Consider the following 25,221-nt stretch of genomic DNA (forward strand, 5'->3'; position numbering starts at 1 on the left):
ATAAGTTTGCTTACAGTGACACTGCAAACAAGCATTAGGATCACATTCATATAATGGCATTGGCAAGTGCAGTTCCTTGTGCAGTCAACAGAAAAGTGCCTCTTTTAAGCGTTGTTTTATGGCTAGTCCTCATGAAATAAAGTCCCAAGAATCTTGTTTTCCTTGTGCAGAGGTCTGAAAAATTGAAGCAGTTCTATGGAAGAAGACTTGCAATCTGTCCCTGTTCACTTTGCCAGCTGAGCTCCTCAGGCTCAAACGAACTGCCAATGTTCAAAAGCAAAACTTCAAAACAGTCTCTCCAGTTCCTGAAGGTGCGGTAAAGTCAACCCAAAACACCATAATGGCACTGTCAAGATCAACGTGTTTCACTGTGCATCCTCACTGCCTATGTCTGACCTTACATCATCATTGCAACATCAGCTTTCCGACCCTTTCCATATCCTTCGGAGAAGGCCAACCTGTTGCACCCTGGGTCACGTTTCCAAGTTACACATCACAAAGGAACACCCACGGGTGCTGGAAATCGCAATGCTGTTAAATCATTCAAACAGTCACTGGCTTGGTTTTGACAATTCTCAGGCACTCTTTGGGAGTCAGCAACGTGCAGATACCACCCCAAGCAAGCAGTTTACATGTGGCTATCTTCTGGAAGCTAAAAAAGTTTAATTATATAGGGAAGAGCTGCATGTAGCTAGCTGTGCTCAGGGCCCAAGAGGGACTCTGGGCATGCTGGCCACATTTAATTTATTAACACTGATGCAGCCACATTGGCTAGGTAAGATAAACAGCTTCCAGCGGCAGCACTGCAGCTTCTCCCTTACCACATGGCCTAATGGCTTAGGACGGGTTGTGCCTCCATCCTGAACATCCAAGAAGAAACATGAATCAAAGTACTTGAGAGGTCTGTACGTCTTTTGATGTAGAAACCTGGGTCTTCTAGCTCAGTGTGAAGAAGCCAAAGGTTTGCCCCCAGTAGCCAGCAGCTCACCACGGGCCACTTGCCAGAGAGAATGGTCTGTCTGGGAAGACTGGTGTTCAGTCCACCTTCAAGCTCTGACCGACTTTGCCTTAGGTCCCCAGCTGCCTTCTTTCCCCTGCGTATTACTTTGACATTACTTATCTTTCTTTGAGAAATACTGCTCCCTTGTAACTTCATGGCTTCTTAGCTCTCCCTTCATGCCATCTGTTACCTCTTGCCTGCCTCCCTGCTGACAGATACCAATAGGCTCTCTCACTTGTGCAGCAAAAATGCATTAAGGGAACTATTTCCCTTCTTGCTTTCTACTCCATCTGAACACCACTGTCACAAGGACAGATGAAATGGAAGAAAGGGGAGGAAAAAGAAACCAAAGGAAAAAATATACAGAAGATACAAAGAAAGAGGAATGAATCCTATAGTGCTGTGGAAGAGCAGGTTGGTGTTATTTTCAGCAGATCACTATAACTTGAATAGTTTTCAAGACAGAGTCATTAAATGGTTTAAAAATTGAGTGATTTGCAAATGGAATTGCACAAAAGCAATGCTGGAATCAAGGGACAGTTCTTCAGAAGACACTAAAAATATGGTAACATAACAACACTCTCGTACTGCAAAATGACAGAAGAAATTCCAAGTTTAGGCAAAATATAATTCTCAAACATGCTAAATAATGCTGTGTAGTACAGAAAGTAACAAAAGAATAATATAATCACCGAGAGAAGATTTACAGCTAAAGACACTGTACAAAAACATTGTAATTAAAACCACAATCATCAACAGCACAGGGACAAAATCTCTCACATTGACTCATGAGTAAATAGGAGAGGAAGTATCTGATCCATGTTTGTTCAAATAGTTCCAAAACATAACCAAAAAGCTGCTTTACTTCGATGAATGACACCTCCTGGAGAAGGCCATTTTACAACAACTTTATCCACACTTTGGGGTACCACTGTTTTGGAGCTGAGAAACCAGTATAATGTCCAACAAAAGTCCTGCTTACTTTGGTGATCTCTAGGGTCACTGCAGGACCACACAGTTTCTAATTAAGCCTGTTTTCTTGCTATGAAATCTTTGTTCTACTCCTATGATCAGTCCTGTCCAAATCATTGAAAACAATTTCACAAATACACTGAACACCATTTCAACCATTAAGCCAATAGAAATATTACTGTTAATTTCAGTAAGTGATCCCCCATGCTTTTTCAAAAATATTTGTGATGTAGCCTGTTTTCTGCAGTCAAGATATAGGCATAAATTACTCAAGATTGCCTTGTACTAAGTAGGGACCAGATTATCCTTTCAGCAGAAAATGCTGCATAAATGGGAGAAAATGCCTCTAGGAATTCCCTTGAGGTGATACCTCCACAACAATAACAAATAAACAAACAAACAAATCACAGTTCAAAATACAGAAGCAGACAGTGGAAATAAATTCAGCCACGGGACACATCCCAGAAACCGGTGGACATCTGTGCAAAGATCCTGTATCTCTGAAACAGTTCTTGCCCCTACCCACACAGCAGTATGGTATCAGCTAATTTTTCTGTTACTGAACAGTATTTGTGGTCAGTATGTTACTTTGGATTACGGAGATGTCGCAGCAAAAAGCAGCGAGCAGCCGGCTATTTAATAACAGGAATTGGGCAACCTGTCTTGAAATAAGAAACTAAGCTTTCAATAGCTACTTTTCTCATCACGTTGTGCATGCCATGAGGGAGATCCAAACAGACCCCACCTCCGCAGCTAGCTACTGTATTTAGAAAGGGTCTGCAGTGCCAGAATGCAAAGTGGTGGATTACTTCTGACCTTTACCTAGTTACATGACTACCCAGCTGTTCACTACAGGCAGTAAGCTCCAATGATAAGAAATCAGCTTGAACAGTCTTTTGGTGATCATGGTTCGCAAGTTTTGCTGCATTTATAATGCAGTAGCAAAAAACCTGTATTAGACCTGACACGACAATCCCACCGACATTAGAGTGGAGTATGCCACAGCTGCAGAGCACTGTTACCGCTAGTTTGAAGAAAAATAGCAAGTGAGCCCCTTGTTGCAGCAGATCTGAGTATTTCCCATAACGCACTAATGCATTTTATGTCAGACAGGGAAAATGAAGGTGATTCAGTACAACATGAGGTTAAACTGGAGACAAAAAGCATTGAAAAAAAAAACTGTGGAAAAATTTTCACAGCCACCCTTCCTGCAATGTTTCAGTGAGTTATCCTCTCCTCATATAAAAACTTCTTAATTACAGTCTTTGAATATCCCCCGCGGATAGTTATCCATGTCAGATTTGAGGATATTAGATTAAACAAAGAGCTTATGCTACTTGTGCAGAGTGTGAACATTATCTTCCCACCCCTTCAATGCCTTCCCCAACTCTCTCTCCCAAGCTCCTGCCTCAGAACCAAACTGCAGCAGCTGTGCTATCAGATTGAGCACTAGACTGGTTTTGTACTATTAGTTGCTGACATCTAAAATCACCTTTTCTTTTAAGAAAAAGTCACCGCTGGCAGGCATGTATCCAAACCTAATTCTTAGGGAGCCCTGCTGGTACATTGTACCCTATGGTTCTTGAAAACTAAAAACACATTTTGGGAAGTAGCCAATTATTTATCTCTAGATATAAACCCCTACCCCTTTGATATTCTAACACTTTGTACATTTCATATATAACAACTTTCATCTACAAATCTTAAAGCACTTCCCAAACATACCTCCGTGCAGCAACACCACACCTTCCACAGGAAATACACCATTATAGACGAAGTGTCAGATTTTAAGATGTCTTGCCATATTGGTATTGAAGTGGATAGGTCCTAATGGTAGCCTTCAAATCAGTCAAGGCTAGCTGCCTAGCCCTTCTGATAATTACACTGAGCAACAATCTGTTTTTGTGTTTGGGTTTTTTAAAGATCCTAAAAGCTTTTTGAATTTGTTCATTTACTAGCCTGTTACACAGGAAACTTGACAGAAGCAGCAGAACCATTCTCCTCACCTGTATTCAGTTATTCCCTTCACTATGAAGAATTACAAGATCTTAAAAAATGGGTCTTTGGTACTAACACAAATTTCTCTCAGGGAACTACATTTGTTTAAAACACATTTTTCCACATTCCTCTTTGCTCCACTGGAACTGATGCACACCTTAGATGAGACCATGCCTGATATCTGAAGTGGTTAGAAAATTTTTCCAGTTCTTTGGGGAAAGATCTGCAGGAAAGTAGGCAGAACAGCTTCCTCTATACCTGGATACTTCTACTGATCAGTGCAGACAGTCTTCATACTTGAGAGCCAATACTCTAGGGAAATTTTTAAGGAACATGTCCCTAACAGGTTTCATCACATCACTTTCCTATGCCTTTTTACTTGTGCAGGGGAAAATCACAACACTTTTTTCCCCAGGAGCTGCTTATGTGAAGAGAGAAAGAAGGCCTATTTCATTAGGACTGCTTTGTTCTGATCTGCCATGTGTACAGCACACGCCTCAGGTCATTCTATTTTGGTCTTTTATTCCTAAGGTTACTTTAAAATAAGTGGTGCCACTTACATCAGAGAGAAATCAGGCATTCGGATTTCTCAACTTATTGCTGGATGAGCTATTGAAAATTATCACCTCCACTTCTTGCCAAAATTTCTTTAACAAGTTCCAAATTTCCTTCACTCCTCCAAGCCTGGAAGTCAGGTGTCCTGCAACTTGAATCATGAGAGCAGCAACATTAAATTAGAAAAGATGCTGGATGGAACACAACTGGAAACTCTTAAGAGACACCCAGCAGAAAGTCACTGAAAAGTTATGCACAAGTGCGTGAAGAGCACAAAGCACTGTTTTCATATATATACATATAATTGAAGCTGCAAGAGACAGGCATGATATTACACATGCCTGTCTAATAAGTTTAGCACAAGAAAATAGGAATGCTAGCATAATTTCCTTGTAGATGAAGAGACACCATGTAAAATTATTTGATCTGAAATTAGATAAGACAACAAAATGCTAACTACCAACATGAAAATGTGTTTGATTTTTTTTGCGACCGAGAAGCAGAATATTTCTACTTCTCTACAGAGCAAAAGTTCAAGGGATGACACAGTCCCAGGAGAGAAACACAAAGAAGATCCCACTTAGTGTAAAGCTGGATAAAAACAGATTGATCACCCATAAGCAGATAGCTAAAATTAACCTGGAAAGGCACAGTAAGATGAAGGAAGAATTTCAACAGCCTAAGGGGAAGGGTGGAAGATGTCAAATTCTCCAAAAGGGGAAAATAAAGGCAAGACAAACATATGGAGTTTGAAAGATGAAGAAAGATGTAAGCTACTGCTAAGAAACAGAAAACTGAAGAATACAGTATTATTAAATTGCCAAAGAATGTCCAAAATAAGAGTAGTATGGTGGTTCCTGCCAAATGGTACCTGACAACCTCCATTCCAAAAGCTATTAGGTTGTGTGGCAGAATCAGGAAATAAAGTAGACTATGTGTGCCTAAGACAACAGAATGTTAAGAGAGATTCTACTCAAGGACATGAAGATTACATCTGAAAAGAAGCAGCAACAATTGCAAATTAATAATTTGCAATTAATAATTTGCGACTGTGAGAGGTAAAACATCCTTCAATTTAAAGAAAAGCTCTGAGAATAAGATTTTAACATGCACCATTTTTGGTGAACAGTTGCCTCTACCATAACATAACACAAGAGCAGCTAACAGACCAAATCAGAAAGAAGAATGGTACAAGGTGACTCTCTGAAGCCATTCTTAGCTTTGAAAGTCTCTTCTGGAGAATGGTGTGGAAAAGAAAAAAAGACTCAGCATAAAAGGCAGAGTAGCTGAACCACCTGAAGTTTATAGACAATATACCCGACTTCCAAAATTTGACTAAGCTGAGCAAGGAAAGCCAGCGGTGGATGCAGCTAAAAGAGCAAAAAGTACAATTCTTCAGAGCATTCAGAAAAAGGACTGGGACAAAGAATATAACTTTCAAAAAAGCACCAGCCAATCTATTCTTCGAACAGCTATAAAAGAAAGCAAGAATTATAACACTGATGTAATCAAAAGACAACCCCAACAGAGGATTTAGGATATTAAATGCTTATTTGGTAGTTCACTAGGATGCCTAGACACAGCTGCCTGCTGATTATGTTGTTCAAACTAGACCAAAGTCATATAATAACAGTACTCTGCACTTTTAACAATCTGGATCTTCAGCAACTGCACATACATTTTTCCCCTCATTTCGTTCCCAAAGTCAAACGAAGCTAGTGCTATTACTCCACTTAACCAAAGGAAAGATTTAAGGTAGATAAATTAGGTAATTTGGCTAAAGCCATGCAAAAAACCCCAATCAGATCTTGTGGGTAAGGCCACGCTCAGACCATCTTTGTCTCACTTTCTAGCAAAAGAAATCACCGTTCCTTCTTCTGACATAGTTTATCATATATATCATTTTCCCATACCTTTTAATACACATTTAGAGAGATGCCAACAATTTAAATTTGGATCCCACACTGAAATGCATGAAAACATGCTTTTACAGAACATTCAGAAGTCAAAATCTTTCCCCACTTTTTAAGCACTTTGATTCAGCACACAGCTAGCTCTTTGCAGCTATAAACAACTCCAACTACCTGCGAAAGAGGATGCTGGCTTTCACTTGTGAAACTTCACGTGATGTGCTTCTGCCTTCCTACTCAAGAGCATTCCTTTGACTTCTTAGCACTGCTGTTGGCATGCTAAATGCCTAAAGACACTTGTTTAAAAAAGAATTTTACTTTGCATTTGCTTTTACAAAGGCTTGTTTTTAAGCAGTATACCTCTAACTATATCTAAGCAATTAGCACATTCATATAAGGAGGAATAAAAAAAGATGAAAACAGAAACAAAAAAGAAAAGGTTATATCACAAATAGAACTTTAAAAATGCACTTTTAAATGTTAATGTAATTAACAGCACAGATACAGAAATAAATACACAAGTCACACTGTATACATTTGTAACATTTTGTATACCGACTTAATTTCCAGTATGAGGATCTTTATTTACAGGGACCTCTTTAGCACAAGGTGATGCTGTCTCAGCTGCAACCTCACCTTTGCAGGCAGATTAGAGTTTAAAAGTTCAGTTTGGCCTCTTTCTTGTAAGAAGCTGAACTCCAAAACTGAGTCTCTCCTGAATTTCTATAGTTTTCTGTACTCCATTTACTATTTTCAGTTCTCTTCCTGAACAGCAAATAGCTGAAATGAAGTGTGACCGTTTTCCTGACTTTAAATCTGACCTAGAAGTGCACAGCTGAAATTCAACAGACTGATCCTTAATCTAACTGAGGATAGGAGTGGTATGGCCTACTCATTCTGCAGAAAGATCAACCCGCTAGTCTAAGAGTACTGAGTGAATAGCCAGGTCTGGTGCTTGGTTTTAGAAGTGGAATTTAGTTCTCTGCTTTGCATGATCCTGGGCTAATCTCAGTGGCCATCTGTATGGGGGGGTGGGATAAGGGCATTTCCCCACCTCACAGAGCTGATATAAGGTTGTCCTCAAAACCTTGACTCGTTATGGGTTGTGAGGAACCTGAGGCTAAATAAGTAGATACCTAAAAGTGTCCCAGCTTTTGTTTCTATGTTTGTCAAAAAACCAGAGGAAGCACTACGCATCCTGCGTAACCAGGTACCCACTACTTTTTTTTTTTGCCAGTACTTATGGACCCTCTTAGTCTCATAGCAAGTTTATCTTTATATCAGATTTCCCAGTCTGATTTTACACAGTATACCAGTTTACTTTTATAGCAGCTACCAAACAAGAGGTCATACTCCCAAACTTCCTCCATCTACTGGTGAATTCTCCATGACATTTGACTGCATTTAACTGCAGCCATAAGACTTTTTTCATCCACATTGTACATAATAGTCTCCTACCACCCCAAAAGAAATGTTATTGCTTACTATTAGGAATAGTAATCAAACTTGTCAGGGCCAGATCATCAAGTGGAGTGAGTTATGCATATTCAATTGCATCAGCATGAACAAAATGTTATCAAAACAACTGTATTTTCCATCTAGTCATCAGGAAATAATTGCAGCATCTCGCATGCTACTTGAATAGATGACTAAGCAGCAAGAAATGTTTAGGTATTCTTTACTGAAGAAAAGACACCCTCCTTGCAGAAACAAATTAAAACCAAAGTTGTAACAATTCCCACTTGGTGACCCACATCAAAACTAGAAAAATGCATTCTTTTTGATTGTGAAGACACTGATTGCACTCCATACCATTTTCCTTTTGATGAGTTTTAAATATAATATTCTGTGACTAGTGTCCAATGTTAGTAGTAATAAATGGAAGCAAACACAAACACACCTTATTGTTAGTTGGCTCTGTTGTTACTTCTATATCTTAATGTCTGCTTTGGGAGGGCTAACTTCTGAAGCTAACTCCTTCAGGATTTAGCTCATGACGGATCAATGACTTCTGGCATGCTCTCAAGTAGCGACAGGGGAAAAACCTTGGATTGCTAGCTGCTATTTCATCTTTTTACTTCAGGCAGCACTGGGAAACACTGCAAAGCAGAACTTATCATTGGGAACAAGGGATCAAAAGGGCTGAAATTAGAAAAGACAGTTTGGCTGCTTTCAGTTCAAGTGGAAGTATTATGAAAAAGTGTTTCGAATTATGTCACACACGGCAAATGTCACTGCAGTTAGTTAGAACTTACTGTGCCAGCAAATGTCAGGACAAATTACACCGCAGGACAGGCGAGCTGTATGTCACCCTCACTTCCAAAAGGGAAAGGCTTCCCCCCACTGCCAAGAAGCTGCTCCCATTTCCAAGTTGATTTAAATCAAACTGCTCTTATTCAAACCAAAACAGCATGGACGGAGTACTACAGTGACATTATGGGCAATTCTTTGGATCCCTCCCTACTTGCAGGGATGAAATGCTTTGATTCTCCACCACCTTAAAACACAATCACCTCAAGGATATAGAGTTGCATATGTAAATGGCTGCCTGCAGGTTCTTGAAGCCACTACTTACCATGCTGATGAAAAATGTCTCACTGTCCCCTGTGCTCCTGGGTCTGTACCCATCTAATCTGGCTTGCCTCTTTGATCATATACTCTTTGCAGAAAAGTGCATTTGCAATTTATGCTGGACCCAGCGTGGTACCTGGCACAACTGAGGCCTCGTCAACACCTGGGGTTCCTCAGCACTAGTAGTAAAAGTGAATAATAGGAACATCAAATTTAATGCACCAGAAAGGATAAAGACAGGACTAAGTCATAAGCAAAATCAATTTATTTTATTTAACTATAAGGAAATCTTTCACAGAACAGTGAACTCCTAGCAAAATGAACTGATTTTGATTCAGCTATTCTGAAGTTTGAAAATAAATGTTTCAATTATAAGTTACCAGTGCTTCAATATAGAGAACAAACACATCTTTATGTTCTGCAGAGAAAAAACGAAGAGCTACAAAACATTTTTATGAGTTGAAGGAAATTTTTATTCAGTTTTGAACTTTTCTAACACATGACTTCCCAGAAGTTTTCAGGTGCTTATTCTTCAGGCTTTCATTTAAAACTTAGATTGCTGAAAAAAATTAACTGAAACTCACATAGCTTCTGTTAATATTGGAATACCTGTGTTGGGTATAAACCAGAAGGTAGTCTGTTCCTTCACTTCCTAAGCTTTGTTTGATGTTTCAATCATTTCTCAGCCAAAAAAAAGGATAAACACACCTAGAAGGCTATCAAGAATAATGCCCACAAATAAATGGCAATATAAAAGTTCAGGGATTCAAGGTCTGGCTTTGATTTAAGCCACTATTACCACCAGTTACTTATTCTATCCTACAGCTGCAGACTATCATCCCAAATAGAAGAGTCACTATAGTAGACCATCTCAGGTGCTTTAAAGCAGAGAGTACACAGCACTGAAAGAGCAATGAAGTTTTAAGTGAAGACTGAGACTGTACACAGAAGTAGCTGTGTTGCAAGCTCACGTTTCCACATGACAACTCTGCAGGGATGACAGTCCTCGGCAAATGAAAACTAACAAAGAAACTCTGGGGCTCTAACAACATTTTTGCTGTGAGTAAGTGCCTATAAATCCAGTTAACTAAGACACTGCAGACGCTCTGACCCTGTACATTTTTCTTAGCCACTAGCAGCAGTTCTTTTCAGAAAGGACTCAATTTATGTGCAACTCTGTCTGTCATTGACTCGTGTTCTGAATGGCTGGACTTGAGCTATGTCTGTGTAAGCAGAATTTGCCTCCATGTATTCATTCTCTATCCCAGAATGGCTGCTGCAAGAATGCAAATCCTATTTGGAAGGATTACTTGCCACGCAACAGCCAGAGGCCCTGTCCAAGGCTGGGCTCCCTCCCAGGCCAAGAAGCACAAACTCAGAAGCTGCGATTCAGAGAAGGAAATGATTAAAATGGGCAAGGTGGCAACACAAAATGGTATTCTCATTTTGCATATGCGGAACCAAAGCTGTCATTCCCCTCCCCCCATTATATTCGGAATTTGCACTAAAGCTGGGGATTTCATAAAACACAAGTGTAAAGATGTTCAAACAAGAAAGCACAGACCAGGCAAGCATTTATACTCGTGGAAGCTGGCAGTAACTGGTGGCAATACAGATTCCACTGGAGCACTTGTGTGTGCATGCAAGGGGTCACACAAGCATCTGGGAGGGGAAATAAAACTCTTCAGAGAAGTGTCTGCTATCTAGACCAGATCTTACAGGTTTTTATGGCCTATGTACATTCCTCCGTAACAACAATTACAGAAAATTACTGGAATGTCCCAAGTACTCAAGAGTTTGAATTGTTTTTCCTTGTAAGTTGTATTTGCTATTGCTTATCTTTGCATTTTCTAAATACTTCACACATTTCATTCCTGTTATCTCAGTGTACAACAGAGCGCCTCCTGTTTCTATAGGATGCAGCGCCACAGTCTGTTACATTCCCCACCGGAAGAGGATCTCTTCAATTTAGTTCTTCCACAAAAGATGAATGAGAAGAGTGTATCTCATGCTTGAGAAAACAGCAGACTGGTAACACTGGACACTGGTGGCCAGTATTTCCGTACAGAATAGAAGCAATGGCAGTGCATTGCCCCAGCACAGATGGTTCCCTCATCATTTAACACTGGCTGGTGAAAATGGAGAAATGGAGTGTCACACTGACTTCAGCTGAAAGTCCCCTCTGGGTTAAAGCAGACACCAGCTAAGACCAGTTGTAATTGTCCCTTTTTGCAACTGCACAACTGCCTGACTTGAGCTCCTGAGTAACACAGAGCTGGTGGTGTGGTTTTGCATTTGCTCTGTAGCAATCTTGTGTTGATCAGAGTTGTTAGAATAGGAAGAACTCCCACATAGCCATCCCCCAGCCATGCAGAACTACATCATCTTGGAAATGAGAAATTTTACTTTAAAATTAGTTTGCTTCATGTCTCTCAAGGGTTTCTACCAGTTTCAAATAAGTTTTTTAAAAATCTGTGTTTTGTACCTTCCCTTAAAACAACTCGGTAAAGGAAGCATTCAGAGTGACAGTATACCCAGGCATCAGGCAAAAGATGCCAAGAAAATGTATCAAGCTCTCCACCACCCCCAGCTTAGAGCAATATGTAATTAATTTTTATTGGAATAGAAAAAAAGAAAACTGCAGCAGTTTTTGTAAACAAACCATATAACAATCCTAGAAGTGAAAGAACACTAAGACTGTGCAAAGAAAATGGCATAACTTGCATCTCCAGTTAGAGGCATTTTCTGGCATCCAGTTTAGAGACATTTTCTCCTGATCAAGATCCTGCACTAAGAAGTACAGGTTTCAAATCTACTTCAATCTACAGCAATTAATAAGCACATAAAAAAGATGCCTTAGGTGATTGGGAAGGTCTCCTATTAGCACACGCTAAAAATAGACAACCTGTAGAGCTATCTGAACAGATACTTTACATAATAAAACTTCGAATTTTACAGGCCCTGAGGATCCACATTTGTAATTGACTTTTGAAAGCTGAGGCCTTTTCAGGTCTGAATATAGTCCAGTTATACATTAACTGTAGGCCACAGTTATTAATAGTGAGCCACTAGACTGAACAAGCTTTGGAGAATACCTCCATTGGCATCTTGGGCAGTGGCACAAAAGAGAGCTGCACCGCACTGAAGAGAAAGAAACCAGCAGAAAAATCCTTTTGTGTCTTACCTTGTAATGGGAAGAGCAGATGCCTTCAAACATATCTATATCCATACAGTCCATTGGTTTGGATCTTCCTGGTAATAGTAACTCTTCCAGCTTCTTGTTTTCTTATTTTTAACCTGCCAGATGGTGCAACCTGTAAATTTACAGAAGTGGGTGTGTTATTCCAAGATGTTTATTCATCTCATTCTACAAGGCATTCAATTTAAATATATATGGCTCTGTGCCATGCAGCTCCTATTGCTCTCCAGAGCTTTCAGTGTAATGGATTACAGATCAAAGTTTCTGTAGGTTGTTGATTTTTGAGAATATAAGTAGAGGACTCTAGGATTTCTTTGCAGACTTTCCAGAACATCACATTCCATATGTGTATATCTTATATAGTTGAGAACATGCTCCTACCTTATGAAATTCACTTTACTGTACAAAAGAAATAACATAACTTGCATCTCTGAATTGTCAATTTCTTTGTCAATTTATCTGTTAAAGGTTGATTCTTGTGGAAAGGGACTAAGTTACATTTAAATACTAGTTCAGGATTAGGAATGCTACTAATTTCAGAAACTGGAGGTTGACAGAGTGGCCAAGATTTATGTTCAGCAATTAAGGTAACAAAAAAGAAAAAAGCCTTCCAAAAAAGTTACTTTGAACACTGTTCAAAGTTTTTCAGGAGCAGAGTGAATTAGTGGGACAGTAGGAAAATTCAGTCAGGGGGATTTTTTGGTAAAACTACTCAGGGAATCACAGTGAGATGCCTTGAATGTATCTATAGCTGCAGTGCCTTCCAGGTATTTAAATTTGGGCATCCAAACCAAAAGGACCTCTGAAAAATCAAGCAACAGGTTCTCTGCTTAGACACTACAGCTTCCATCAACAAAAGCTATGAGGGAGTCACTTATATATGCTTGACTCTGCACTGCAGACTGTACAGCACATAGAGCATTACCTGTGTACCTGACAGATACCCCTCCCCACCCCCAATATCTTGATCCCCCATATGCAGGATCCACAAGCAGAACACATTTTCATGGTGGATTTTACAGAAACATAATTTAGGTTCATGAAAGTTCAATTAAACAGAGTACAATTATCTGTTTACTGGCAGACAGGGAGTCCACGTCAGTTCAGATCTGCTTTGCTGAGCTGTGTTCAACTTCTCAAAGCATTCAACCGTTTCATTACAAGTTTTCACCAGACACCCCTGGCTCCAGCACCATGGCATAGAAAATGGGATGCACAACACCTGCTGCTTTCCACATTTTGGATGCTGCTGCTTCAAACTACCCCTGCTCTCCACAAAAACTGTTTACGAGTATTTCAAAGGTTAGTATAGCTTCGTGTATATATGGTTTGTAGTATGCACATCTTACTAGGCTGCTCTCTCCTGCCATCCTTTTTTTTACCATGGAAAATTGAAAATTAACTGTGGCTTTGCTTTCACCTCACTTCAGTCAGAATGCCTAAAAATCATCAGCGATGACATTTTATACTATATTAACTACTTGTAGCCTTACATCCTGGTGTAAATTCCCACACAAAGGATGGCACACAGGGCGTCACTGCACAGCAGAGCTGGCATGTCACACACTGATGGCACAACATACATCTGATTTAATCGCCTTTTAAACCTGAAACTCCTGATGGAGCCAGCAAAAGCCTTGATCCTGGGAAATGTTTCAAGTGAGCTGTGCCTCCTCCTTGATGCAGACAGATCTCAGATCTGAAAGGTCATGCACAATTACCCTAGAGTCCTTGACTCTGAATCTCCAGATAACTCCCAACCTTATCTAGGCTCTCCTCTTCCCTCTGACAACTTTCAGGACTTGATTTCAGTGAAGTACAAGATTTGTCCTTCAGAAGTACTGGCTAAAATGAGAGCCATGACTTAACACGGAAAAAATACAACATTCATTCTTAGAAATTAAGCATCAGAATGCAAACTGCTAGGAAAAAAAATACTAAGAATGCCTCACTATGCAGGCCATCTAAAGATTTCCAGACTATATTTTTATTCAATCCATGGTTTGGGACCTCTCTAATTAGGACAAAACCCCCCTCTTTGTGACAGTGGAGCATGTAGAGACTGGCACGGGGAATGAGTTTGCATTGCAATTCCACTGTATATTACAATTGTTATATCATGCTTGTGTTGTGATTTCAGCATAACGCTGTATCACTCTTCTAAATCAAAGATTTAGAAAATAAAAAAATCTAAATAAAAGATTTAGAAAATCAATGATTTGATTTTCTAAATCAAAATCCAACACAATGTCAAATATCTACAAATAAGTAAATCTGGTATTAAAACATTAAACCCTCCTGCCATCTCAGACCTGCTGGATAGACCAGAGCCTGTAGGTCAGGACAGGCAGCCACCAAGTCTCCTTGGCATTACACAGCCAACCATCTCTGTGAGAAGGTGATCAATCTCCTTGTCCCTGTAGCACCAAGGAGACCTGAAGCAAGCAGGGTCCAGACAGAGGTGAGTGACTGCTGTCCTTTGGATAGTGAGCCAAAGAGGCACTTCACTGAACCATGCACTAGATCACTCAACTTGGCAGGAAGAGGCAGCAGGTTAAGAAAAGGCACATTTGGGACATAGGCTTTGGTACATGCCTGGATGCAGGTAAAGAGAACTCTGATGACGTACCACTCCCACAACACTACTGAAGAACCGATTACAGTTCAATGGAAAAATTGGCTGTCATGTGCCAAATTCCTATAGAATAAGGACTCTGTGTATGCAATCACATCAATTATGTGACTGCAGGGATAGATATGAGGTAGCCTGCATTGGAGAACAAAGAGGAATGAGCCAACAGCAGCAAGCAAGATAAAGAGTGAAAAGACAACTAAAACTGTTTTTTCTTGGTTGATCACCAAGATTAATTACCCTCACGATGCACAGGCTCTGCTCAAATGCCGATAGAAACAGAAATGAATAGGAGATCTCCTTGAATCTACCATTTATAAATAGAATGTTACAACATTATTTTGTATTCAGACCTTGGATGTACACTATTTCTAGTCCTTTGTATATAATACTGTTATTATTTTACAGTGTTTTTCTACATAATGATAGGCATTACATGAACTACAGAAAGTGCAGGTTAACTAACAAAACTCCTAGAGTGTCTTCAAGTGTCTGGCTACATGATACGCCTTTAACTATTTACTCAGAAACTGAAGCAAAGTGAGCTGTTTGAGAGATAACATACATCTTGACTGTTATCAGCTACACTGTTAATCTACATAGGTATAAAAAAAAATAAAGCTGAGCAAAGGAGCATTAGCAATACGTAAAAGTGATTGCATTGCTTTCAGCTCCACTTACAAATGTTAGCTCTACCTCTTAAAAATCTTACCATGTGAAAAGCTGATCTTAGTTTTTCTGTGTGTGCTCATGTACAGAGAGCACCCTACCTGCACCTCTCCAATCTGAAGTTGCAGAACATGCTATAAGCCATTGCTTTAACAGCTTGGCACAGATCACATGGATCACACCTCTGAAGTCTTTGAATAGGAACATCATTGATCAAGCAAAATCCCTCTATTTTATGCTTCTTGGGTGACTTTCAATCTTCTGGAAGAAAAACCATAACAGGCAAGGTACACAAAGGGCAGACAGGTCCTGCTCCATTGATTTTGATTGACCTGTTTACAGTGGATGTGAATCTGGACCAATTACAAGGCCAAAGCTGAAACTATTTCTCAGATATTAAAAACTCTGATACACCTGTGTTATTTCCAAACATGAGAGAGTTATATGCTCAAATGTACATGCATACATGTATTATGAAACCCCACAATCAATCTTATTGTGCAACCTCCATTTTAGGACCATCATAAAGGACTCCTAAATGTAGTCCTGCATCATCTATTCTAGAGGACTACCACTGGATTACAATCTGAATGCCAGTGATCCTTTAACTGACCACAGAAGGTTTCTTTCACCACCAATTCCCCCATGTCTTCCCCAACTAATATATTATACTAGTGTCTTGTCATAAAACTATGTTTGCTCCTTGGAGGCATCGTGATGTTTTACTTAAAGGCCCTTCCTGGAAAAGTCTGCCTGAATATACAGAGCTTAGTAAAGCAACGTGAGCTGCCCAGCCAAACTTTTTATTAAATCATACCAAAACTGCCAGAACTATGCCATTGCAAAGACCGTTGAAAAGGAAAGCGTCCTGACTGCCCTGGAAGTGTATATACCAACCTCAGGACAAAACTCACACATCCTTTTTGATTCACACTAATGCCATTGTTTATAGTTGCAGGATGCATTAAATCCTGCTTAAATTGCCAAGCATGGGAGCACTTGTGGATTGACATTCAAGACTGTGGTCTTCCCCCAATAGCATTATAATGAGGCTGAGGTAAACCAGCCTGCTGCAACCAGCATACTGGCTCCAGTTGCCTGCATTCCTCTGCACACTTCCAACCCCAACTCCTTCTCCTACTCTTCTTGTGATTTTCTCTTCTTCCTCCCTTCTTGTTTAGTCCTCCCTCTCCTTTTGTACCAGTACAGGTTGGAGGCCAACTGGCTGGGAAAACAGCTTTGCAGAGAAAGACCTGGGGAGCCCAAGTGGACAACAAGGTGACCACAAGCCAGAAGAATGCCCTTGTGACAAAGAAGGGAGAGTAAAGAAGATAGAGCCAGAGTCTTCTCAGGGGCGTGCGGTGAAAGAACAAGAGGAAACAGGCACAAACTGAAACACAAGCAATTCCATTTCAACATAAGAAACTCTCACTGTGAGGGTGGTCCAACAGAGGTACAGGTCACCCAGAGAGGCTGTGGAGTCTCCATCCCTGGAGACTGGAGATATTCAAAACCCAGCTGGACACATCCCCATGCAGCCTGCTGTAGATGCTTTGAGCAGAGGGTTGGACCAGACAACCTCCAGAGGTCCCTGCAACCTCAGCCATTCTGTGAGCCTCTAATCAGAGCCCTGTTCCCTAATTTATTTATTTGTTTTAAAACAAGTATGTTACTGACATGGCTAAGTTGAAAACCTGATCCTGAACAGTGGGACAAGAATTTCATTTGAGGTCTTCACTCTTTATGGATGGAATGGCCTGATGAAACAATGACTTTGAAAATTACACTAGATGCTAGAGATGTTCCTTACTCTAAGAATCATACAACTCCTCTTATGCTTTTCTTCAAAGAAAAAGCTCCAGTGGTCACTGCTGCTTGCAGTAAGATCAGTAGTTCTGCTTGCAGCATTTAATGCATTGCCCACTTGTGGCATTATGTTTATGTCTTGCCCTTTATATCATGCTCCCAAATGGAGACTGCCAAAGCAATTTTAGTTAGCAAATCTTTTCCTCAGCATCACAGCACACTGGATAAAACCTGCTTTCTGATGCAGAAGGAATGATGAGAGAGCATAGAGAATTCATCCGCATAACAAAGAACAAGTTGGACCCTTACCCAGTGCTCAAGAGGGCTTTGCAAAGGAAAACAGGTAAGTGTGCCAACCCATACACTTCTTTCAGCGAATGCTCTCAGCAAATCAAAGGTCACAATGACTGCTTTAACTATGGAATACATATGTTGTCATCAGTGGCAAGGGCTACCCAGTATCAAGCAGAGATGCATCATGTTCTTACCCAAAGAGGCAGCTAAGTGTTCTGCATAATCCAGTTCCTCAGTTAGCCAGGAGCAAGAGAAGGGTCATTCTTTCCCACACCCATCACTCCTTATTGCAATAGTTACCACATTCCTATCATTAATGATCTATAGGTAACACCTTTAACCTCAACATTCTAGTTCTAGTACCCCAAACTCAAGTTTTAAAAGCTTTATTTACAACAGGCTACAAAGTAGGTCCAAAATTACAATCTGGTCTCACTCTTGTTTCTTTTGAAGAATAACTCAGTCTTCAGTCAGACAAGAGAGTCAACGATGAAGCTTTCTTTTTGTGGATGTTAAGTTAGAAACTTAACTGCAATTTTCATTTTTCCTATTTTGTATATTTACTGTGGCCAGCTCATGCCTCCAGCTGAGTTATTTGCAGCTATCCCACAGTAACTGTGTTGTCTAATGGTTTCCTTGGAATGATTCAGGGAATGACAAGATAGTTTTTCACTCACTTTAATTTCTACTGATTTTCAGTTAACCATCTTCAGTATCACAGTCATGAATTCACACCCTGTCACTAAAAGGAGATCTGTTGCAGACACCACATTGTCTTTAGTTGCACTCCACCACACAGCTGACGTTTGGATGCAAAAACTTAGTATCTATTAATAAATTTGTTGGTTATTAATTCATTTAGTTGTTTAGTAAATACAGCCAGGCATACCAGTTCATAAATTCCACAAACCAGGATACCATGAAACAATTCGGTGAAAGTTTTTACACAGATCCATTAACTCTGACCAGAATAAATCATTTGCAAGTACATACACTAGAATTTATGTGTATATTAATTGCCTTTATTTACCTGGCAATTGATTAATCCAACTTACAGCATCATCAAAACCTCTGGTCTAGCTATAATCCTCAGGGAAGAACTTGTTTACCTGCATTGAGCTAAACTGGAGCATGAATTGGTCAGGTTTTGTTGATGCAACTGAAGTCTGCTGCATGCCCACCAAGGGATTCGGCTTAGCTAAACTCTTGCTATGGGCAGCTGCAGGCTAGGAAGAAACACAATCTGTGCTGATTCAGCTTATCTGTTAAGGCAAGACTCAGCCCTGGCAAGACCTCCAAGGGAAGGCAGCACCAGAGCAGATGCTACAGCACAAGCACTTAGGAATATTGCCTCCTGTTGCCAGGAAAGGAAAGATTGCCCAGTGTTTTCAAACTTTTTAAGGCAGTCAGTGTCAATACATAAAATTTCTTTAATGTATGCACATTACTGCAGCTACTTTAGCGTTATATTGGCACATCAGTTTTATTAGCAGATATAAAAGGCTTTGTCAATAGTAAGCTTGAGTTTTATTCTGTTCTGCATTATGCTATTATAACTGCAGATCCTGTATACAATCGCATAATTGCATCTCTACCATTGTAGCACTTGCAATTGCCTTCCCTCTTTCTTTAATCTCTCCAGTGGAAAGACTAAAGTTCAAACTATTCTATATCTGGCATTAATCTAGACAACATCAGTTTACAAGGGTAGAGTAAATTCCATCAGTCCTAATAGGATTAAAGGTATTTCTGCAGTTTTCAAATCCTCAGAAGTAACAAATATTTTTTAAAGGAGTAGGTGGTGTTCACACAGTTGATTAGCATGGTCCACCACAATCAGAATAGCTGGTAAGAAATTTACCATAATGCTTTCACTGCATCAAAGATTACTTTATGATTAAGACCTTCAGTAAGTCTACTACATAAACTAGAGGAGAATAGGTCACTCTGGGACAACAGCATAGTAGGCAATAGCCAATTGCTTGCATGTGTAGACTTAGGTCTAGTTAATAGTTTTTAAGTAAAGTCACTAGAATATTTTCAGATACGGGTAGTGTCACTGTTACCATACTGTTATCTATTCCTGCAATTTATCTGGTTAAAATCACTCTGCAAATGTAAGTCAGAACTTAATACAGATTTGAACAGTTGCATCTGCTTTCCAGAGGTACTGCTGCAAAGCATTAGGAGAAAATTACAGCTTTTTAAAAATTTGCTTTTGAATTGCATTCCTTAATCTACTATTTCGCCCCTCCCCCCGAAAAAGCCTGCTGTAAAATGACAGCCTCATTCATCAGAAGCACATTCCCATTGCTGATTTACCTCCTGAGGCAGTCAAAGGGTCATTTTTAAACATTAAATTGTCAATAGGATAAAGAGGGACTGATCCTACTTGCTTTAATTAGCAGCTTTTTCCACAGAAGCCTCTCCATATAAAGGACTCCCTCCACAGACCTTGAATGCCTGACTGCTTTCTGCAGTTGAGAGGTGGATTTTCTCTGCTAGATTATATATTTTGTAGTTCTGCTGCACAAGCACAGCCATTTATTCATAGCACAGTTCAGTTTCCTTCCCAATTGTTCCTGTAGAAGTCAGTTCAATCCTTAATTACTTATCCCTAGCTATTTTATCCTGTTATAACCCATCTATTCAATCTAGGCTTTAAAATATTTTCCTGAAACAGTCATCTGGCCCCTCCTACTATTTGAGAGAAATATATGAAGGCTGTCTCTCGTAAACCGCCTAGATAAAAGGTACTGCCTATCACAGTACTACAACAGGCTTTTTCAATTGGCTACGCTTCAAGACCTGTTTAAAAAAAGGATGCCGTCTTTCATGCAGTGTTCTACTTTAAATACAACATGCAAGCCACAGGCTCCCAGTTCATTACGATATGGAGCAGTCTCGTGCCTTCGGTTGTGTATTTTTGCATCTCAGCAAACATATGCTCACTGGTCCTGACAAGCACCTTGTAGTTCCTGCTTAAAAAAAAAAAAAATCCTGCCTTCCACAAGAGATATGATGCTTTTCATGCAATGATAGATATTAATGTCACCTTCCCTCGCAGCTCCCACCCATTCAAAAAGAGTGGAAATAATCCATACGCGATTTTCACTACGTGCCTCCCCTTGAAACTGCTTATTCACATATAACCGAGCCCACGAAGATGCAGGCGGACAGTTACAACGCAACGCTTTTTAAACTATCAGCGCAGACCTCTAGGCAGTTGCCACTTCAGACCCTATTTCATAAAACAAGAAGACAACCGATAAGCAAACGCACCTCAGAAGCGGGGCCCCATCCTTCCCCCCAGGGCTTGTGTCGCCGAGCCCAACCCCGCGGCACCCGCCCCGGCCGGCGGCTGAGCCCCGGGAGGAAGGAGCCGGCGGCTGCCGCCGCTGCTGGCGCTTACCTCCGCCGCGGCGCCGGCGGCGGCTCCCCCCGCGCTGCGGAGCGAGCGGCGCTGCTGCCGGGCGGGCACGCACCGCCGCACGCTGATGCTCCCCCGGCGGCGCGGGCGGGGCTCCCGCCGGCCCGGCCTCCCCGGGAAGGGTCCCCGGCTGCGGCACGGGGGGAGGCGGAGGAGGCGGCGGCGGCGGCGGCCCCGCCGCGGGGGCGCGGAGCAGCGGCGGGCGAGGCGCGGGCAGCGAATGTAAATGAGGAGCCGCCGTTGCGGCAGCGGGGAGCGGCTGCGAGGGAGATTAGGGGCAGGGTTTTACGAGGGCGGTATTGGATTAGCGGTAATTGCGCCGAAAGGGGAAGCCCGGTATTTAGGGGGCCAGGCTGGAAAGGTTAAATGCGCAAGAAAAGCTGCTGCCAGGAATACGGCGTTAAAATGAAATTACAGGTGGTCGCTACAGGGCTTTGCTCCATACAGTCCCTTTTGCTACAAGCAGTGGGCGGCTTGAAATTCTGACAGTGTTTTACAGCTCTTACTTACACCAGGGCTGGTGTGCTTTCAGGGCAACTCTTACAATTTTGAACCCGGCTGGAAGAGACCCCCGGAGAAAATTTGCCACCACTGAATCAGGATTTACCTTGTAGGCAAGGCAACGTTTCTAGGGAAGCTGGTGTGGCTGCTGCAAGAGGAATTGAGCCTTGGAAGTGCAGATCCAGAAACAGTGCCAGCTCTCAACCCAGATCCCTTCCAGTTCAATGCCGTACCCTATGCACTGCTGCTTGCTGAAAATTTTAAGCCTTCATTCCTCTTCCCTTATTAACCATAATCATTAGTGGTTCGTATTTTTCTACATTCACTGATAGTGGGAAAAATCCTACCTTTTTTACTTACATTTTTGCCCTGGGTTTTCTATTGCTATTATTAACAGCCAACACAAACCTGCTACATCTTATCTTCAGCCAGTGTAGGCTATCTAACGTCTTATTTTCTATTACTTCAACAGAAATGTTGAGTGTGTCAGGAATCCAGGATGTAAGAGTGGATAGTGGTATGCACAGCTTCAGACGTACATCGTAGGTCATAGCAATGAGTTGGATCCAGCTGCCGGGTCACTCAGCATTTCATTCCAGAGGCTTTGCAATCTTTGCAGTCTTCCTTCCAATTAAAGAAAGAGTTGCTGCTGGTAAAATATTACCAACATTGAAACTATGGACTATTTGATGAGATTTTCCTTTGTCAGTGCAAGAGCATCAACTACTGCCTTGTTTTTACAGCTTTTCCTTCTCTTTTCTTCTTTTGCCCAATATTTTCTTCGAGTTGCCACATACTAATAACAAAATGAATGGCTGAGTCCATGTCACACACCAACAACTAACATCTGTAGTCAGTTATGTTTTCTAATCATAGTACAAATATGAAATAATTAGGCTAAACGTGCTAATTGAGCTGTAATAATGGAGTAACTCATTACTGACTAGGAAGTCTAAGATTCCCAGCCTCCTATATGATGAGCAAATAGATATAAGGACAACTTCTCAGATCAGCATCCTCAATTATGTCTGCCAGTTTGTGGATACTCCAGTTTATAATGCCCAAACTGCATAAACTGATTGCTGGCTTATAGACTCTGTAAGATAGTCAATAGCCTTTAGAGCTATAGAGGAGGAGAGAGAATTAGTGCTCCAATGTTTGGCAACAACGGGTCTGCACATGTAAAATAAATCTTTCCATCTACATTAAGTAAGTGCCCAGCTAAGGACTGTGAAAATCCTGGCTGTAAATGACCAGTTCAGCATTGCCATAGGCAGTGTTTTCTAGCAATCAGTGGGATCAAGCATGTCCTCCCTGAGGAAGCTTTGCTTGCCACAAATCCTTTAAAAGTTCCTTTTTCCAGGTTTTATGCACTTACTGTACCTTTGCTAGCAATGAAGTTGGTAGTAGCAGGAATATTACTGGAGCTGGATAACAGAGGGCTTCATATCCTTTTATGACAGAGTAGACCTGATGCAGAAGCGGTGTTGGAAATGGAGTAACTGTTCTTAGCTCAAGAACAGGTTTCTTTTTGCTAGAAATTAAACCTCAGTCCAGATTCAAAGAGAAAAGGAGCATCAGTTTGCCTAATCTTCCTGCTGCCCTATATGGAATAAGGTAACAGTTTGAAGTTAAAAAGCACCACTATGCTCCACACAGAAGGGATTTGTCTGGAAGAATGTCCATCGACTCTGATAACCTTTTAAAATAATTTTGTTCTGTAAAAGCTTTTTCTTCTATAGTTGCTTTGTGCAATTCAGGAAGAAATCTCAGATGCTGAGAAAACATTATCCGAGGGTTCACACAGACCACATATGAAAACTGTACTTCAGAGGAATCACTTGTCTGTCTGTGTTTAACATACCTGAGGTTAACCACTTTAAGGCAGTTTAGTAGTTTGTTTTTAACTAGCCAGCATTAGTTATTCACAGGTTAAAAGATGTTTTCTGAAGAAGGCTAAGGTTCAGCCTCTTCAGAGAGCTACAATTTAAAGAGAGATTATGGCTTGTCTCTGGTCAAAAGCCAGCAAGCTTGGCTCCTTCGAGGCACTATAATTCGTAAGTAATTATAAAGAACAAATGAGAAGGATTGGAATTTCTTCCTCACTGGAACAAAATTCATTTTGATGTTATAACTATAGTTATAAGAAATTTTCAAAATACTCATGGGATTTATAAAAGCACAAGACATTACTCATTCTTGTAACTAATGAAAAATAAAAAAGGATGTTCTGAATCAAAATAAATGGCAATTTTCAGTGAGAAAATTTAGAGAATCCAAATTGAACTGTTTTATATACAAAGTAAAATTTGTCTTTGTGAAATGGATAGAAGTTGTAAAGTGGGATGAAGGAGGGTGTATACATGAATTCTAGAGAAAAACGCCTTTGTCCATGAAGTACTCCTTAGCACTCATAAGGACTGAAGCCTGATAGATCTCCATCAGCTTCAAAGGGTCTGGATGAGGTGAGGTCCACAAGCAACACTGATCCAGTGTGAATAAGACATTCATGTAGGATCCAGGGGAAGTCAGGTTCCTCTTCCTGAGCCTGCCACCAAGCTACCACACTTTTCTGACACGCCAGGTCATTTCTCAAGCTCTTATTTTTCTCTCCTATCATTGGCTAACTTGACTTCAAACTCCCTGGGACAGACACAGTCTTTAAATGCAGCAGACAGACAGACAAAGTTCCCGATTTCAGCTGGGAATAGTAGGTACAATATAACCAATCAACCAATTTACAGAACTGGAGCCAGCAAACTAATTAATTCCAAATTTTTCAGTGTCCTTTTGAAAATGTGCCCGAGAGAGCCACTCTCTTGGACAACGCAGGAGTGATTCTATTGCCAACCCTCAGAGCTACAGCCAGGAGGAGCCACAGATGAGCCCTCTATGACTGTAACCATTCCTTCTCCCTGTAGACCAGTCGCATGGTGGGTGACAAACATCCAGCAGGAGCTTTTAAATATGCAATTTAAAAAACTGAATCAGTCTGTCAGTGGAAGGAAAAACTATACAGAACTTATTACACAGTATTTTTCCACCCCCTTCTTATTCTAGAAGGACTATAATTATTCCCTGGTGCAGGAGCTGTACAGTAGTAATCCCTCTCCTCCTACATGCTTCATTTACAACTTGAGACCTAACAGCCTATTAAGTTTTTAATAAATTATACTAAAATATTGTGGCACTGCTGGAGATGAGTTGTTAAAGATATGTTCCTTACATGCATAAAACTATCCCTTAAACACATAATTTTTTTTACAAAAATGTCTTGGCTTATAAACATCTGTGATCATAAATACTTCTCGGAAAAGCACTGGCAGTGAATTTGTAATAGTAGAGTCACTTTTTTAAAGGAGAAAGCTTTTTCCTTTTCACTATTAATCTCTTTTCCTTTCATCTCAAATTTAATTCATCTCTAGGTCTTTACAAAGTCATGAAATTATTCATGTGCTAAGAAGGATAAGGTAGCATGAAAGAAGGAAAGACCTCATGAAGATTCAATAAAAGTAACAGTAAAAATACTGGGAAGAATATGGAAAATATTGGACTTTCATTCATTCAGGACCACAACATCAGCCTGAGCCATTTTAGAAAGTTTTAAAAATAGTGCTTCTCATTTTGCATTCACAGGACTAATTTTGATAGGGAGCTCAGATAACAGCGGGCAGTGTAGTGTTC

General features: G+C 40.6%; 1 protein-coding gene across 6 annotated transcripts in view; it reads right to left on the minus strand.

Annotated features, from left to right (window-relative positions):
* Positions 1 to 21,257, minus strand: part of TMEM108 (transmembrane protein 108) — a 166,940-nt gene extending 145,683 nt beyond the window's left edge. For 3 of the 6 annotated variants that reach the window (XM_072853809.1, XM_072853814.1, XM_072853813.1), the window contains exons 1-2: positions 21,019 to 21,254; positions 12,191 to 12,320 (exon numbers count right to left, since the gene is read on the minus strand). The gene's annotated coding sequence lies outside the window, so the exon portion shown is untranslated. Of the gene's footprint in view, positions 1 to 12,190; positions 12,321 to 20,888 lie in introns of all 6 variants that reach the window. The other 3 variants (XM_072853812.1, XM_072853810.1, XM_072853815.1) reach the window with 3 other exon arrangements.
* Between the last annotated feature and the right edge of the window lie 3,964 nt (positions 21,258 to 25,221).

This window comes from Ciconia boyciana, chromosome 2 (genome assembly GCF_034638445.1).
Source record: "Ciconia boyciana chromosome 2, ASM3463844v1, whole genome shotgun sequence".
In the NCBI taxonomy this organism is placed as follows: Eukaryota; Metazoa; Chordata; class Aves; order Ciconiiformes; family Ciconiidae; genus Ciconia; species Ciconia boyciana.